The sequence below is a fragment of the Furipterus horrens genome, unplaced genomic scaffold (genome assembly GCF_987537825.1).
Source record: "Furipterus horrens unplaced genomic scaffold, mFurHor1.1.pri manual_scaffold_6, whole genome shotgun sequence".
Lineage (NCBI taxonomy): Eukaryota > Metazoa > Chordata > Mammalia > Chiroptera > Furipteridae > Furipterus > Furipterus horrens.
Window position 1 is genome coordinate 111,573,491 of NW_028327176.1, and position 16,854 is coordinate 111,590,344.

General features: G+C 36.5%; 1 pseudogene; it reads left to right on the forward strand.

The window, feature by feature from the left end:
* Positions 1-591: 591 nt before the first annotated feature.
* Positions 592-2,395, forward strand: LOC150007241 (large ribosomal subunit protein eL20 pseudogene; annotated as a pseudogene).
* The last annotated feature ends 14,459 nt before the right edge of the window (positions 2,396-16,854 follow it).

Genomic DNA, 16,854 nt, shown 5'->3' on the forward strand with positions numbered 1-16,854 from the left:
CTTGCTGCAAGGGAGGCTGGGCAGCCATTCTCCCAGCTGGGAATCATGAATTCTGTTACTATGGAAGCAGAGAAGAACAGGCCAACTAGTAATCTCTGGGCCAATATTATTTACTTAATAATTTCCCCCACGTAATTAAAGACTTTTTTTTAAACTGAATTTCCAAAAATAAATGGTCTGTTTCTAAATTTCATATTTCAGTCTATTGACCTATTTGTTGATTCTTACACTATTCTTTACTATATTTACCACAAATTTAAAGTATACTTCAGATATCTATTGAGGCAAATCTTTTATTGTTCCTTTTCAAAAGTTTCTTGAACTGTCTTTTGCATTTTTCCTTACAGATGAACTTCAAAGCCAGTTTTCCTCTTCTTTTTTTTTTTTTTTTTTAGGTTTCTAAAATGACTTATTCCAGTATATCATAAAAGCTAGTGGTGTGTCTAAGATAAGGTACTGTTTTCACAATGAATGAGATACATACATCACAAAATAAAAGTAGATAATTAATGCCAAAGTCCTTTGAAAATATGGAAATTTACTACATGAATATCTGTTCTTTTCTTATTTTTAACTAGTCACTAACTGGAAATGTACAAGCTGAATCTGACAATGACTAATCATGTTTCTGAAGCCTGTTTAAATAAGCGGTAAATCATTAAAAATCCAAAATAATTATTGAGTCACACATGACTCATACAGCAGAGTCCTCTAGTCAAGGAATGAATTGTAGAGAAATGCACCTGATATTAGGAAAAAGTTAACTCTGTGAATGAGAAGATAAGATAGAAGGCTAGATCTGTCTCTAACACTTGAAAGTTTTCTTAAATATAAACTGAAAACATTTTTCTCTAGGAGATTTAAAAAACAAACAAACACTTATCATAGAAGAAAACATAAATGAGTTGATCACTCAGTATTAGCTCAGCACTGAAGAATTTGCTTCAACTTAAAGTAGCAGCTTTGGAGTCAATGACCTTGAAAAATAAGAGGCACAAAAGAAAGAACAGACTATCAACCTGAACTGCAAAAGATGTGTAAATGTCATCAAGCATCCACAATGAAGATCTCTGACCTCTTGGCACATTCTGATTTCTATTTTGATTTTTAGTTAATGGTACAACAAATATTATGAAACATAAAATCTCTATGTGATACTCATGGGTGTTGCAGAGAGACAAAGATGAACCATATCCCAATCTGACCTAGAAGAATCTGTCATGTAGGAGCAAGGAGGCATTTATTAATTACCTTAACCCAATGTGGAATGTTAACTACATTGGAGATACAGATTTTTAGAACAAAATAAGACCAAGAGCTTTAAAGGAGGAATTAGCGTCAGAATGCATCCTTGAAATAACATTTGGGATTTGCACTTGTAAAAGTAAAGTTAAGGCATGGGCGGGGTGCGGGGCAGTGAAAGCACTGAGCTCGCTGTGCGCAGAACAAACAGTGATTTCTCAATTCAATGATGTGTGAGTGAAGGTAGACAGAAACTGGTGGGAATACACACTAGAAGAGGCCTTCAAAGTGTTGATTGTTTTGTTATTGATTTAAGCAAGATATTAAATTTAGTCAGTACTGTGCTTTAGAAAGATGCATTGAGGGGCCCACTTTGCAATGTGAATTCATAAGAGTATTAAAGCAGAAACTGGAGACTAGAGGCCAAATTAGAAAATGCTTGTAGCTGCACAGATGACAAGCATGGTCGTCTGAACTCTAAAAAGGACCCCAAATTCCTAGATCTTGGTCTACACACACTTTCTCCAGTAATTGGGTCAAACACTAATGGAGGTGTTGCTGTGAAAGAATTCTGTGTTGTTGTCCTTTTGTGGGTGGTGGTGAACGCGGAGAGAGTGCCCTGAAGACATCGGGCGCTGCGAGAGTACAAGGTGGCGGGGCGCTGCCTGCCCACCCCTAAATGCCACACACCGCCCCTCTACCGCATGCGCATCTTTGCACCTAACCATGTTGTTGCCAAGTCCCGTTTCTGATACTTTGTGTCTCAACTTAAGAAGATGAAGAAATCTTCAGGGGAAATCGTCTACTTTGGGCAGGTGTTCGAAAAATCCCCTCTTCGGGTGAAGAACTTTGGTATCTGGCCGTGCTACAACCCCGACTCCCGCAGTGAGACCCACAACATGTATGGGGAGCACCGAGACCTGACCACCGCAGGTGCAGTCACCAGTGCGACCGAGACATGGGGGTCTGGCACCGTGCCTGCGCCCACTCAATCCAGATCATGAAGGTGGAGGAGAGTGCGGCTAGCAAGTGCCCCCGACCAGCAATCAAGCAGTTCCTTGACTTGAAGATCAAATTCCAGCTACCCTACCGGGTCCTTCATTACCAGCACAAGCCGCGCTTCACCACCAAGAGGCCCATCACCTTGTTTTAGGTGCAGGGCCTCCTTGTCTCCTGGTCTGCCCAAATAAACTCCTTGGGAAAACCGAGGTGCTCAGAAAAAAAAAGAAGAATGTTGTGTTGTAATTAAGGTCCAAAATGAGTTGTCCTGAAGATAAAAATAATAATCCAGGAGTGCCTGACCTCACCACGTGGATCCTTTAAATCAGTGTCTAGAGGTCAGAGGCAGGGAAGTGAGGTTCAAAACATGAGAAGGGTTAGACAAGGGGAAATCGTTTTCCAATACTGGGTTTGAAAATGGAGAAGCTAAAGAATGCAAGTGACCTCTGGAAGCTGATAATGGCCCTCAGTCAACTGTCTGCAAAGCAATGGCAACATCAGTGTTACAGCAAAAAGGATTTGAATTCTGCCCACAGCCTGAATAACTTTGGAAGAGTATTATTCCCCAGAGTCTTCATACAGGATGATGTGTTATAGAATTGTGCACCTGAAACTTGTACAATTTTGTTTACCAGTGTCATTCCAATAAATTCAATTTAAAAAAAAATACTCAACCTAGCCAACATCTTGTGATACTTGAGCACAGAACTCACTGACATCGTGCCAGGACATCTGACCTATAGAAGCTGCGATGTCATATTTTTGTGTAATTTTAAGCATCTGAATTTGTGGTACTTTGTTAGCAGCAATAGAAATAGTAAGAGTAATGAAATGTAGTGCTTTTATCATTTAAAGCACCTGCTCTTTACTAAAACAAGTATTCAGTATATACTTAGAAAAGGCAACACTTTGGGGACCTGCTTGTCCAGGTCAGTTTCATGGGATAAGAACAGCATTTCAATAAATTTCAGTTAGAGAACTGCCCACATATTTAGAAGTGAATAGCTTGATTATTTTAAAACACTTTAAAATTATTTACCTGAAGAGAAAGTTAAAAAAGAGTCAAGTATATAAATTCACTAAACTAACTCATAAAAATTTAAAAAGTAAATAAGCTTTGGAGTTAAGAGAACTATATTTAGTTATTTTGGCCATGTAATAATCAAGAAGTACCTTGATTTCTTCCAGTCTTACTTTCTTTATCTGTAATAGAAAATGACTACTGTACTAATTACTTCATGGTATTGTGACTTGTACCAAATTTACTAAAATGTACAAAGGGATTTATAAATTGTAAAATAGTTCACAAATTTTAATAATGATGACTACTGGGTCTAGTCATAGTTATTTGTCTATAGAACATAGATTATCACAGGGCATTTAAATAAGCCTGAAATATAATTTCAAAGATTTTACAAATTTTACTTTATTTCTGGTTTGAATCAATAGCATACTTAAAACAGTGCTAGATACACATCACAGGACTACAAAGTAAACAACTCAGAAGACCAATTGGTAAGTAAAGTAACTGGTATTTTATCCTAATTTTAAAAACATATTGACACTAAACCACTAACAATTAAATATATTTATAGGAAAAAAAGCAGATATTTTCTTATAAATATTTTGAATTTGAATATTAAAACTAAAAGCAGTCTATTAATGTTAATTTCTTTGAATTCTATTAGAGACTAATATGTTTTAAAAATAGGGTTTTGAAAATTAAAATTCGATATACTGTATGTTTTTCAAACCTAGAAATGATTTCAATGTACTGGGGAAGATTTAAGAAAAATTAGGTCACTTCCTTGGGATTTTTCAATAAGTAAGTGGAAGAATGTTTTATATGACCTTGTAGATGGAGTACTTAAGACTAAGTGAATAAATTATTTTAGAAGAAGGAGTTGAAATAAAGGTGGTTACTGTGGAATAAGAAATGCAGTTAGAGGGAAGAGGGTTGTTCTATAAAGTGAATTATAATAGTATATTTCCAGGCAAACAGTAGGTGGCAACATCTACACAGTCTTATTTTTGAAATGATTGTATAACATCAAGATAAAACAGGCTAATGATTCATGAAATAAGGGACTTTCCAAAACTCACGAATTAGGAGGGATATTTATGCATGAACATGTTCTTCACTTTTATTCTATTTTAGATTATCATACTTCTACGTTATCAGAAGGACTTCGCTAAGATCATAAATCTTTAAAATGTTTTATTCATGAGTCATATTAGATTGTTCATCTAAATGAAGAGACAGAAAATTTTTTCCTCTCAGGAGTTGGCCAGAAGAGGTGGTTGAATTAGATAAGGGTGAGAATTAATGGAACCGTGGTTACATTTTTTTTTTTATGTTTTAAAGAAAAAGTCTGTGACCTCAATAACTAGAGTTTGCAGTAAGTTGATGCAGGAGTCACATCCGGTGGTCAAGAGAAGGCGGAAGCTGACTCAAGTTTCCCTTTCTCTTTTGAGCACATACAGCCCACACCTGCCTCTCAGCAATGCTGGAGGCTAAAGACATGTGACTTGTGTGCAGTTCTCACAGGTGCATTTGCAAACCTGAGAAGCCATTTTAGAAGATAAATAACAAGTCACTGTGGTCTTTGAGGCCCATGGGTATTTTAATTTTCCAGAGCTATGAGATTTGTTAAATGTTTTCCGGACTGGAAATCAGGGGCAGCAGAGGTGCTGCTTTGAGACAGCAGAGGTCAGTAACAGCAAAGGGGAAGGAAATGGAGCAATCTGGCCAGGACTTGTCGCTTTCTTTGAGTTACACAATCAACAGGCCAGAGACTGACACACACACAGAATAAACTAATCCTAAGAACCCCACAGGGTCCCCTGGGCACACAATGTCTCCATCTCTGGTCCTAGCACCTTCCTGGGCATGCTCAAAGATGTTTAAGACTCTGCCTCCCAGAGAATTCATTTTTATCACAAGTTTTTTTGTTGGTTGGTTGGTTGGTTTTTTTTGTTTTGTTTTGTTTTGTCTTTTTAGGGAACCATAATAGAATATAAAGGGAAATTTTCCACTATACTCTTTTACAATTACTAAAAGTTTTGTCTACCTCGTTAATCCTGGAATTAGATTTGTTTTTAGAAAGAACAAATAGTAGTAAAGAAAAGAAGGGGAGAAAATAAAATATTTTATCTCCACATTCTTTCACCAAATATTTACTGAGTGCCAGGCACTGTTCTAAGTACTTTGGGTACAAAAGTAAACAAAATAGATTACGTCCTTTTTCTTTGTGGAAGTTAGAGTCTGATAAGGGCCAGCAGAAATTAAACAATTAAATGGTATATCATAGATCAAGTGGTATAGTATTTGTTTCCTGGAACTGCTACAACAAAATACCACCACTGGGTAACTTACAACTACAAATTTATTGTCTCACTGTTCTGAAGGCTAGAAATACAAAATCAAGGTCCTGCGGGGCTATGCTTCCTCTGAAACCATTTGAAGAATCTCCCTTGCTTTTTCCTAGCTTCTAGTGATTTGCTAGCAACCCTTGGCATTCCCTGGCTTGTTGATGTATCCTTCCAGTCCTCCATCCCCACATGGCATTCTGCCTCTATCTCCTCACATACTCTTCCACCTATGCATATCTATGTCTGTGTCCAAATTTCCTTTTTATAAGGACACCTGTCATATTGGACTAGGACCTACCCTGACAAGCTCGTGTCAGCTCAGCTATATCTGTAAAGATCATATTTACAAATGTCACAATCTGAGGTACTAGTGGTTAGGGTTTCAACATAGATTTTGTGGAGTACACAATTCAACTCATAACCATATGAAAAAGAATGAAGTTGAGGGGAGAGAGTTATAAGGGGACAAAATGGTAATGAAAAATATACAATAAAGATTAAAAATATTTTAATGAAGTAAAGGAAATAGAAAGTAACAGGAAAGGGGAGAGGAAGCACGTTTAGATAAGGTGGTCAAGAAATATACATTTAAATAGACAAGGAAAGCGCAATTAATATCACTACCCCAGATCATTCTTTTAAACTCTGTACAAGTTGATGAGTTTCAGTTAACTCAACCTTAGCAAGACTAGAAGGCATACTGATTGAAAGCTTAAATGATGAGTCTTTCAACAAATGCTCATTTTGCAGCAAATACTTATTTTTCACACTTCTAGCTCCTGGAGACAGAGCAGTAAACAGAAAATGTAAAGCTCTTTGTGTTCATGGGGTCTACATTTCAATAAGGGGAAAACTGAATTTGATTTTTCACTGTTTCTCCCCCACTAGTTTGGAATTGGAAACACCTGCCCATGAAGAGTAAAATGTATCTTCACAGCAACCAAGAATCATGAGACCTCATAAGGACCCATAAGGTCCACGTATTCATCTAAGAGTGAATCTTTTATACAACTCTCCTTTAAATGGTCCTAACTGTAGTTAGCTGGTTACTTTAGGGTAGTTAAACTAACATTAATTTAGTTGGTTTAATGTTGGTATAATTAGTTAATGGTCAGCACCTTGAGCAATGGACCTTGAACCTCAGCATCTACTGGAACTTCTCTTGTCTTTGCTTCCTCTCTTCTGAAAACACTGTCCTGCTGCAGCTCCTGGACAACCCCAAGCTCTGCACTTGCTGTTCTCCAGACATCTTCCTGGCTACCTGCTTCACTTATTTCAAGTCTTTATTTAAAATGTCTTCTTCTCAGTAAGCCTTTCCCAGTCACCTCATTTTAAATTAGTCCTCACCCCCTACCATCATGCAGCCACCTCAACTGTCCTTATTTCCCTTCTCTGCATTCTTTGTCTCCAAATTACATATGACCATCTAATTTTTTAACTCATTTATTTTCATTGTCTGCTTTCTCCTATGAGAATGTACACTTCATGAATGCAAAGATTTTTATCTTTTTTGTTTACTGCCATGTCCTCTGGAGTGAGAAGCATGCCTTGCACAGATTAACTGCAAAATGAATGTTTGTTTAAAGAACATTTAAACTTACAATCCATCAGCAGCCCCTGTATTTGTGCTAAAGAAGAGTTGATTGAAAGCCATCAGCTTTATGAACACAATGAGCAAGCACTATCTGCAGTTACAGTGGTGGGAAATTCAGAGAAATTTCTTCAAAATGGTATTGCTCATATCTGTGTTTATACAGTGTGAGGGTGTGTCTTGAAGTCTTAAAAAGAGGAAGTTCCATTCAAGTATAGTGTCTTTTGATGAGCTAGCTTACACAGGTAAAACTTAAAGAACTTGGCCCAGGGAGCTCCTAGTTATTCCTCCCAACACGCTGCAGCATCCACAGACAGCATAAGCCAAAGACTATGACAGATAGAGGAAAAAACCTTGGGAAAAAGGAAAAAACATTTTTTTAAGGAGCCTGCATTTTTATTTTGCTTTGGGCTCTGCAAGTCATATCTGTCCCTGTTTGCAAGACACAGATTTTTATCGTACATAATTTTTGGGCGTACATAAGGAAAAAAAAATATGAGATAAATAGATTGGTTCTGTCAGAGTGGAAAACTTAGCAAATATCTAAAAAATGTTAGTGAATTCTCTTCATCTCTTTCAATGTGTTGTTGTTCCCTTTCAATAATGCAGGACTCTTTGGAGCAAGACTAAGATGGGTCCCTGCCACAGCAATTCAAGTCAGAGGGCCTCGCTTGTCATGCAAGGACCAAACATCTGTAAACCAGTAAACCAAGGGATTTGCTTTGTAAATCAATGGAAATGACATTTCCCCCTAGAGCAGCAGTTCTCAACCTGTGGGGCACGACCCCTTTTGGGGTCGAACGACCCTTTCACAGGGGTCACCTAAGACCACCGGAAAACACATATATAATTACATATTGTTTTTGTGATAAATCACTATGCTTTAATTATGTTCAATTTGTAACAGTGAAATTACATCCTGCATATCAGATATTTACATTACGATTTATAACAGTAGCAAAATTACAGTTATGAAGTAGCAACAAAAATAATTTTATGGTTGGGGGTCACCACAACATGAGGAACTGTATTAAAGGGTCACGGCATTAGGAAGGTTGAGAACCACTGCCCTAGAGAGACTTATCTCCAGGACAATTAGAAGTTTCTGCTCTGGAAATTTTTTTGAGCTACCTTAAATTCTTTTTAGAAATAGGGCAAATTTTTAAAAATCTAGGTAGTGCCCTTTTGAGCCATCTGGTGTTGATTTTTCTGCTGTACTCCTGAGAACCCAAAAGAACCAAAAAAGGGAAGGAAGTAATAATTCTTTGTTCACTGAAGCTGCTGAAGTAGTCACTAACATTTTTTTCTACATCACCTGTAAATGAGAACCAGAATTACAAACGATGCATGATTTATTGTTCTAAAGACATGTTAGCTATATATGGAATGATTTGTATTGTTATGATCCAATGTTAATGACTTTTGGTCTTTTCAAGTTTCTGTAATCGGGCAATGTAATTTCTCATGTCCAGTGTGACTGTGGTAGTAGAGTGAAACAGAGTATTTTATCAATGTTAAGTGACTTTTTGGTAGCTATACTGTAGTTGTGTAAGAAAATGACCTTGTTTTTATGATATACACATTGAAGTATCACTTAAAGGTAAAGAGCATCATGTCTTCATGTCTGCAGTTTACTCTTAAATCACTCAGAAAAAAAAAACTCAACATATATTATTACATAGAAATGGATTGGTCAAGCAAACGTGGTAAAATTTTAATGTTGGTGAAACTAGGGTCAGGGTCAAACTTACATTGGAATTCTTTCTTCCATTTTTCTGAAAGTCTGAAGTTATTTCAAAATAGAAACATTTTAATAGAGCTTAACTATTTTTCTCTGGCACTTTCTTTCAAATAGTTGACACTCATTCTGTAAGTTTTATGATGGTGTTTTAGTTTCCCAAAAGAGGGGGAAATGTCACTTCCTCTGTTACCTGACTGACAGCAATTGTGAGATGTCATTGATTTTAAGATGCATCAATATTTCTAAGATGCTAAAATGGAGAAAATATGCATCTTAGTATCATGGACATATTTTAGTCAGTGTACTCAAATGGAGAGACTAGATTTAAAGCAAATGATGGTTATCCCATTTAGTATCTTTGTCAGTTTCCTAGTGCTGTTGTAACGAATTAATTACAGCAAACTTAGTGACTAAAAACAACACAAAACTTTTTTCATTTTTTACAGCTATTACAGTTGTCCCAATTTCCCCCATTTATATTTCTCTACCCAGCCCCCAGCCCCGCTCCCAGGCAATCCTCACATCGTTGTCCATGCCCATGGGTCATGCATATATGTTCTTCTATTACCTATGCTGTACTTTACATTCCATGGCTATTCTGTAACTACCTATTTGTACTTCTTAATCCCTTTGCTTTTTTCACCCATGCCCCCGACCACCCCCACCCCAATCTGACAACTATCAAAACATTCTCTGTATCTATGATTCTGTTTCTGTTCTGCTTAACAACACAAATTTATTATCTTACAGATTTGGAAATCAAAGACCAAAATGAATCTTCAGGGCTGCATTCTTTCTGGAGGCTTTAGGGGAGAATACTTTTCGTCACATTTTCCAGCCTGCACTCCTTGGCTGGTGGGCTCTTGCCTTTATTCCACCTATCATAGTATCCCTGACTACAAAGCTTACACATGGTATTCTATGTATTCCTCCTTGATTTCTCAATCTGTTTAAAAATATATTGCTGTACAAACATATGATCTTTTAATAAAAGGAATTTGTGACTGAAAAATTTTATAAAAAATTGTTGGTGATAAAATGTTAGGAAACCTGATTTCTCAAGGAAGACAATATGATGCTGTGGAACAAGTATTTCATGGGAGCTCTGCTGAGGTTATAAATTGTTATTGTTGATTTTCTGGAGCAATAAGAGACATATCGCTGAGAAATAATAATTTAGTTTTTCTTTTTTTCACCATTAAGGTGACCCAAGTACACAAATGCTAGTAATTAAGAAACTCTAAAAAAAAAAAAAAAATGTTTAATTGTGTTAAATATTTCCAAAGTCAATAAAAAGCACTGTGGATTGTTTCTCATGATCTTCATAATCATTATAGACTTTCTGTAATTGTGTTAAATGAACACACACACACACGCATTAGAAGAAAACATGGCAACAACTATGAAAAGTGTTAGCTTTTATTCTACATTTATATTATTATATAGTAACAACTATGGGTTTTCTTTGCAAATATTACTACTAGTTTTTATTGAAATTATGTACAAGGGAACCTGGATTATACAGCAGGCCCTTGAATAACGTAGTTTCGTTCAACATCATTTCTTTATAACATTGATGAGATGTCATAAAAACTCACTTCTTGTTTATATCAATTAGCCTATGATATAATTGGTTTTGCTATAAATTATTTTTTTTTATGTCAGAAGATTCAGTAAGAAATTTTAACAAAAATAAATTTATTCAGATTCTTTAGGTTGATACATAAAATGAAATATATAAACATTCATTTGTGTGGCTATGTATATATTAGTTTGTATGTAGTACCAACTTTATAAGTTGTTTGGAAGATGAAATAGGTAATGCCTTTAAGGCACTCTGCACTTAGCTGGTATGTTATTTTAATAATAATAATAACAAAAATATATAATAATATATATTAGTAAATATACATTGTTATAATAATATAGTAATAATAATAGCATAAAAACTTACTTTTAAAGAGTTTAGAAAAGCTGAGTCTGGAAATAAATTCATTCTAACTTAGTGATTAATTCTAAATTATGAATTAGTTATTCTAAATGATTTCAAAAACACTGTGTTATGCTCTTTCGACAATATATGATTCTTTATTCCATAGGCCCTACTTTATACCCGATTATCTTGCCCATATTCCTCAGCTACTTTCTAACTGTGCTTGTATTTTCTAATCATTCATACACTCCTCAAAGGCAGAGAAGAAGCTTTATGTTCCTTTTCACTTACCCAAAGGGCTTATTACCAAAAGCGGACCACAGAGCATTTTTGAAGAGATACCCTTGGGGCTCTGCTGAGAGCAATGCAGATAACAGATGCCCAAGAGAGCTATCTGAAACCTAAGAAACACCAAAAATATTCCCATCCTCACTTCTCTTAATCAGTGCTTTCCATTTATTCAGGGCCCAGCTTATGAAGGGTAAAGATTGTCTTGATGAAGAGCAAGCCCTCTGGCTACTGATGCTGACATCTAGACAAATCACGAGGCTTGGATTCAATATTCTGCTCTATAACTCTCTAATAGACTCAAGCAAATGGCAATAGACACACTGCTTTTTCTGAGCTTCCAAAAAACATCCATCCATTGCATTTCTCTTTCATTTCTTTTCTAATTATCTGACTGCCTCTTACTTGAGCCCAATAGAATTTTAAATATGAGAAAGAGACCATTAGAGAATAGGCTTAAAATGAAGGGGTAAGTGGGAAATCGGTATTTTATTTTATTTTTTTAATCAACTCATCTACTTTCAACATTTGAATCAGTTTGCTAGCTGGAACATGAATTCTAGGTAAATAACTTTCATTAAAATTTAGAGGGTATATTTTAACCATGGTGTGCACATTCAGAAATGATCACTCTTTATCATAACATCACTTGGCAGGGGGAAATCGTGCTCCTGGACTGCCAAACCCAGAAGAAGAAAAAAAAAGAGAGAGAAAAGAATAAAAATATATACTATGTGTAGTGCCTTCTTTCAACTTGTCTAATCTGGAACAGACTGCTCCCATTTTAAGAAAATTACTTGGGGTGCAAAGGATACTTCAAGATGAAGCAGACAGATATGCACTGTTTCTTCTTTTACATTATAGCAATTAAATTTTAGACCAATTTTCCTCTTACTTAGGAGCAAAATACTGCTAAGGGAACAGCCTGTGTTCATCTGGTTTATAGTAAACATTTGCCACTTCAAATTCAGGAGCCAGCTGGATTTTTTAATCTTTGGCAGAAGACGCTAACATATCTTTGATAATTTATGGCAAGCCAACAGGGAAAGAACAACATCAGAAGAGTGCAGGAAGTCCAGCAATCAAGCAGGCAGTAGAGCAGAGATGAATAACATCATCTGTGTGTCCCAAAGGCAAATTTTCAGCAGGCTTCCAGTTGCTGCCTTGCTGTCTCCCTCAGCCTGCCTTTTGACCTGATTCCCCAAACTCAGCCTTGGGGAGTCTGTTCATTCAATCATTGATTCAACAAATATTTTTATTACACCAAACCACATATTTTTTATTTTAATCTAACTCTCCTATGTCAACAGAGATATATGTGATATACATACATGATTTCAAGTAACTCGATGTAATAAATGCTGGCCATTGTTCCAGAATCGGCTGGTATAAGATCATAATGCATGATCAGCCAAAAATGATATTTTCCTTTTGAAGTTTCTAGAGTACATACCTCCTGTTCTTAGTAAATATTCAACAAATCTGTATTGAAACTTAACATGTGGCTGATACTATTCTTTATGCTGGGAATACAATAGTAGGCAATACAGATATGGTGTCTGTCTACTCCTGTTTACAACCCAAAGGAACACAAGGATAACTAAGCAGGGAATTACTTCATGGTGTGATAAGTACAGGGGAAGTTCAAGTAGCTATAGAAAGGGCACCTAATTAGAAAATGCATCTAATTCTACATTGAACCCACTGTGTGTGATGAAACTTTTTAAGCTCAAAAAAAGTTTCCTGGAGGAAATTATATTCTGACTGAGAAAAGGAGGATGGGAAAGTTAGAAAAATGAGAAAGAACTGGAAAACCAATCTAGAAAGAGAACAGTATGTACAAAGGATCAGAAGTAGGCACATTCAAAGAAACTGAAATTCATTTTGGCTGTGCAGCCTCAAGTGTAAAGAAAATAGCAACAATAAAAACAAAAAGAAAATAGCAACAACAGATGAAGTGAGAAGTGTAGGCAAGTTCTACATATTAGGATTATCTAGATTATACTCAATTAACAAGCAAATGCCAAAATAGTGATTTGACACAATTACAGTTATCTCTCACTCAAGATATATATCTAATATAAGTTGGAGACAAGCTAGTGGTGGTGATGTGCACACAGCTACTTAGGGATATAGGATGATGGAGACCCACCATCTCATAGCTATAACAGCTACAACACCTGGTTTTCCTGGTCACCTACGCAAGGAAAGAGACATCTGGATGTCTTGAATATTTCACGCTACAGGTGGTACACATCACTTATACCCACAGCTTATTGGCTAGTGCTAGTTACATGTTTCCCCACTTCTACTACAAAAAAAAAAAAAAAAACTATAAGGACCTAGAAATCTAGGAAAGCAGATAGAATGTTTAATGTGTACTGCATCTCTGGTGTAGTCATGATATTGATGGCCTTTATAACTCATGTTTCCATAGTTTGTGATTGGTTCTGAGGACAATGAAGAGCCAATGAAAAATTTTGAGCAAGATAAGCCAAGGATCAGATTTGTATCTCTTTTATGAAGCACTGAAAGTTTTCTTGCCCCATTGACGCTTCTTTTTCTCATGTCATCTCTAACTGAATAGGGGTTGTTCCCAGTAGATGCCATGGAAGGAATGCTGTGAGGGAATGAGAAATGGTGAAGATCCACAGGAGAACAACTGATCGCCCCCATCCCTCAATTAAATACATGTGCTTTGTGAGTGCCTCATAGAGCAAATGTCCCAATAAAAACTGAGCTCCTGCTTATAATGTAGCAGCCTTAGGGAAGATAGCTCAGTGAGGCACAGACAGGCACAGACATGCTTTGAAAAATAGAACTAAGGAAAGGAGCCACCATGAATCCTGAGCTCTGAACACAGGAGAAACTAGTGTTATTAGCATGTCCATTCCTTTCCTCTAGACATCCAATGCCATCAGATCACAGTTAAAAAAGGGCTTTAGCATAGTGTCCACAGTCAGTCACAGCCTTCTTGGGGGACAATGCTTGCACAGAGAGGAAAAATTGGAGGGAAAATGGATACATGGTTGATGTCATTTCTTTATTTATATTGCCAATAAAACTGTGCCTTTTAAAATTTTCCCAGTGACTGGTATTAACAGAAATTTGTATGATGTCAGTGTGTCAGAACAGATTACAGCAGGTCCTCTTTGACTCTTCGTGTCCAGGGGTCAATATCTAGATAATTATCAGAAACTCCTCAGAAGCTTTTTAAAACTACAGTCCTCAATCATGCATTCAAATTACTGAATCAAATTCTCAGAGTAGGGTCCTTGAAGCTGATTATTTTTTAATTTGTCATGTGTGGAATATGTTCTTCTAGTTAGTGCAGCAGCAATCAGCCATGAAATTATTGTCTATCTGAAGATCTACTATGACTTTTAGTCATTTGCAGTTTTTCTCATTATGTAAATGTGGGTGTCTCAACCCACCTCTCTCAAAAAAAGTTTTCAAAGAACCAGAGACCTTAGCTTCCCACTGTTGAATTTCTGTGCCACAATGCACATGAGTAGGCACCCAGCAGACATTTAAAACATACAGAATAGAAAGCAGTACAATCAAACTGAATTGGTATTCTGGATAGAGATGAGTCTGCAGATGCATATCACAAGGAAAGAAACAGCATTTCTCCCTATGGCACAAAACTATTTTTGTGTTCAAGCTGCTCTCTTTTGGTAGACAGTGTCATAAGCATCACCAAGCTAAAACTGCTATGTGTGACAGGTAGAATGATGTGATTAACTTGAGAAGATTCACTTTCCAGACACACTTTCTTAGCCCTCAGAGGAAAGTTATGGAGGGGAATGTTTTTGCTGTTGTTAAGTTGGCCAACAAAGTAAAATTGTGTATCATAGTTGCATCAAGATAAAAAATTATTGTGTTCTTTTTGTTTCTCTAAATATGTATGCCCTTTATCCTCACTCTAGGTATCTTGAGTTATATTTGTCTTTTTTACATATGCTTTTTGCTTTGCATTTCATGCAAGTTTAAATATGTTCTGTATATTTAAGTCAACACAGAACTGTATTTGGAATTGAATATCACTTTGCAAGAGGAAGAGTATGGAAAATTCTTTTCCAGTTGAGAACTAAGCAAGTAACTATCAAAGTGATGGCTGTTAAGCCTGTGTAATAACATTAAACCTTCCTAACATAAAAATTTATTACTTTTTCCAATCTCAATGCTGAAAAACTTAGAAAATATCAAATTACAAAGAATGAAATTGAAATCAGCCTTTGGGTCCACTATCACATATTGGTTCACAGCTCCATTCCAATCCCCTGTAGCTGCTCTCCAGCATTTTAAAGGCTGGAAGCTAAAGACTAGAAGACTCATTGAGTTCATTGTCCCTTAGCTTCCACCAAGCAGATGTGCCCACACATATTTGGAAGACAGAAGGAAGTTGTGTCTGCACTTCTGCTTTCTGCTCTCAAACACAGTCCCGCTGGGGTTAGTCTTTCTGCTGCAGCGGTAACAGACATAACAATGTCTGCCCCCTGGCTTAGTGGCTATATCATGTTGCTGGTGTGGATCTCAGCTGAGTTGACCTGGTCCTGAAAGCAGAGAAAGCAGCCAACCTGGCAAGTCAGGAGTTGTTTCTGGAAGCTCAGTCAAGAGCCTGCTTCTTTAGCCTCTACAATAATTTCATAAATATATAATTTGCTTTGAAATTTCCTTTTGTTACCTCAACTGAACCCAAATTGTATTAATGATAATATCATAAATCAAGGCAATCTCTATTAACTTTTCTTTGTCTCTCTTTATAATGATATCTGTATATATGTGCATACATGTAGTTTGTTGGTTTTTTTTTTAACTGAAGTGGTATAGAATAAGAGAACATTATTTACAACTTAAGAGACAACGTTACACTGGAAAATAAAGAAGTGGTTGTAAATTAGTTTAAACTCACCTGTAATCTGTGTGCCAGCATCACAGGAAAACAGTTTGAATCAGAGTTCAGGATAGTAAGCAGGTGGTCCCAATACACTATGATCTACTGGCCAAGGACATATTTTTCTCTGTTCAAAATGTGACCACCACCCTTAATTTCCATTATTAGATTGACTTTAGTACTGAAAGTAGACATTTGTACCAGGACAAGCTTTGCCTTCTTCTCTAGACCTCAGTCTTCTATGAAATAACTTCTTCAGAAAAGCAATATCAAACAGACTAGCTCCTTCAGTTAAGATGTCAGCATAGGTAAACAAGGCTTACCTTCTTGCACAACCACATCAAAATCACAACTAAAGTATAAAACATCCATCACTCAGACTATCAGAAATCGAGTTGAATGCAAGTCTCACAACAACAGAATTAAAGAAGCCACATCCATCCAGACTTGTAGGAGAAGCGGAGAAATGGAACAGACTGATCCATTAAAATGCTGGAGAGCAACTACATGGGATTGGAATGGAGCTATGAACCAATATGTGATAGTGGACCCAAACGCTGATTTCAATTTCATCCTTTGTAATTTGATATTTTCTAAGTTTCTAAGTTTTGGTGGGTAAAAATTTGGAAGGAATACCTCAGGAGCAAGGAGTTCCAGCCCAACACTAGGCCCCCCTACCCAAGGTTCCAGTGCCAGAAAGATAAGTCCCCATAACTTCTAGCTGCAAAAAACAGTGATGATTAAGTCAGTGGAAGAAACTTCTGGAGTTCCAAGCAGTTCCCCTTAAAGAA